The sequence below is a fragment of the Penaeus chinensis genome, chromosome 36, assembly GCF_019202785.1.
Source record: "Penaeus chinensis breed Huanghai No. 1 chromosome 36, ASM1920278v2, whole genome shotgun sequence".
Taxonomy (NCBI): Eukaryota; Metazoa; Arthropoda; class Malacostraca; order Decapoda; family Penaeidae; genus Penaeus; species Penaeus chinensis.
In genome coordinates, this window is record NC_061854.1 from 22,814,858 (window position 1) to 22,817,357 (window position 2,500).

Sequence of the window (2,500 nt, forward strand, 5' to 3'; positions counted from 1 at the left end):
AAAGGCACCAAAGTAAATTTAAGTCAGTACGACAAAAAAAACTGCCAGAAGGGCTTAAGAATGGCAAAGTATGCCAGAAGGGCTTAAAGCAGTAAGAAAAACTAACACTTAAACTAAAAAAACTAAAAGGTAAGATGAGAAAAAAGAGGTCGTAAAAATAGACAGAAAAGCCTTAAAAAGCAAAAGCTCAAGTAAAAGGGTAAAGCATGAATAAAAGAAACGAGTAAAAGCAAAAAGTAAAAATCAAAATACATGGATCGCAGTAAAAAGTAATGTAAAAAAAAAAAACGTCCAGCATAGATAGACGTAGGCAAGTAAAAGGGGTCAGTACAACCTTGTTTCAGCATCCACGGTGTAAATCCAGGCAGGTAATCCAAAGGGTAAAATCACAGAACAGTCAGAGTATCCACTTCGTTTATTTAGTAAAACAGGGGGTTACATTGATTCACGTGGACGGAAGTATAGTACATAAATAAAGTAAAACAATAAATAGAAAATGTTATGATAAAAACAAAACAAAAAAACAATAAAACGTTAAAAGAAATCATTAAAAAAATAATTATAATAAAATATGCTTAAAACAACCTGCTGCGATTCATAAATAAAAATCTCAAGATAAGTTACTTCCTCTCGCTTTAAAAGAGAGAAGGAAAGAATGAATATGTAAAAAGAAACCATAAACAAATAAAACTGAGCTTAAAATACAAGAGATAAAAAGGGGAAAAAATGCACTCGCAGCAGATATGGATGTCTGTATCCATACCTCATGAGAACCTTTGTAAATTATGCGTAAATAACAAAAGATTTCAATGGAAGTATTATTTATAATATGTACAAAAGATGTAAATAAGCGTAAAATACATTAAAAAGAGCCATCGTAATACAGAAATAAAAAGAAGCGTAAAAATGAGGCTGGCAGAGGGAAGTGGTCCGGCTGTGTTCGACTCGCCCTGTGTATTACGGCAGGATGCTGGGTAGGATAGGGATAGGATGGGAGCAGAAGAGGATAGAGTTAAAGGTAGAAGGTAGGACACATGGGAAAAAGGAATGGAAAAGAGGGAAATCAGCGTAGAAGTAGAAGGAAGTGAAAATGTGAAGGAACAAGAAGTGGGCGCGAATAAGAGGGGTACGAGGGGGAAATGCGGCAAGATACAGGGCAGGATAGGGATAGGATGGAGGCAGGATAGTATAGGGATAGAGATAAAAGGTAGAACAAGCAAGGGAAACGAGTAGAAGAGGAAGAAACTACCGTGGAAGTAGAGAGAAGGGAAAAAGCGAGGAGACAGGAAGAGGGTGCGAATAAGGGTACGAGAGGGATAGAAGGATCTGGACAAGGGAGGGGGGGGTAGATGATGGGCTGAAGCAGAGGCAGTGGTATGAGTAAGTAAACATACGAAATAATAACGAGGTAGAATATAGGGTATAAAATATTTATAAAATACAGTAAACTAATGGGTAAAAGTTTAAAGCAATAGACAGCTCGCTGAAATCGTCATTGAAAGATAATAAAAGTACGAGTAAAATGAACTTGGCAATGACTGAAATTGAGTCCTTGAATAGGCTGAGCAGAACTGACATGTAAAAACGTACAATTGAAAAGTTACCGAATATTGTAATTCTTGGGAAACGTAACTTATATACAACCAGTGCCTTAATGATCCATATACTAATAACGTCCAGCGAAAATAGAACCTAGGCAAGTAACGTATAGGACGAGTACAATCTTTGGTGATGCCTCAGCAGAGGGGAGGGTAGACCCAAACACACAGAATGACAGTTGACACTTAATTGTCATAGATTGCGGGCTGCCATGGAGTTGTGACATCACAAAATAAACGAACCATTTCTCAAAATAATTTACAATAAAATGCAAATCAAATCAAATATGTGATAAAACCATTAGACAATAAAATATACACATAAAAATCAAAGAAAAGTTCCATAAGGGTACAAAATAAGAAAAAATACGCATATCAATAAAATCAAAACACAGGACAAGAAAAACTCAAATAATAAATAAAATACAAGACAGTTATATAAAATGATAAAATAAGTATCAGACTCCTTAAAAAATTGGTTAAAACAAAATATGTAAAATATATGACAAAGCAGAAAATGTCGTGTCACGTTACCGACGCGAAATAAGTTTACTCTATATTAAAATGAAACTAAGACTCGATGATAAAATAGGACACTTAGAATACAAATTAGACGTATTAAACAAGACACAGAACAGGTAAAAATTCACATAAGGCAGTAATTAAAAGAATTAAAAGCAAAAAAAAAAGGGAAACGGGCACAGGGATAACTAAAGTAGCGCCGCGCAGGAGAAATTGTGGGGCCGCAAAGAATCAGACGCGAGAGTAACTGTGTCGCCCTCTCGTCTGGATCGCAGTTCACACTCCACAATGTGTATATATAAGTGTGTATATATATATATATATATATATATATATATATATATATGTATATATATATATATATATATGTATATATATAT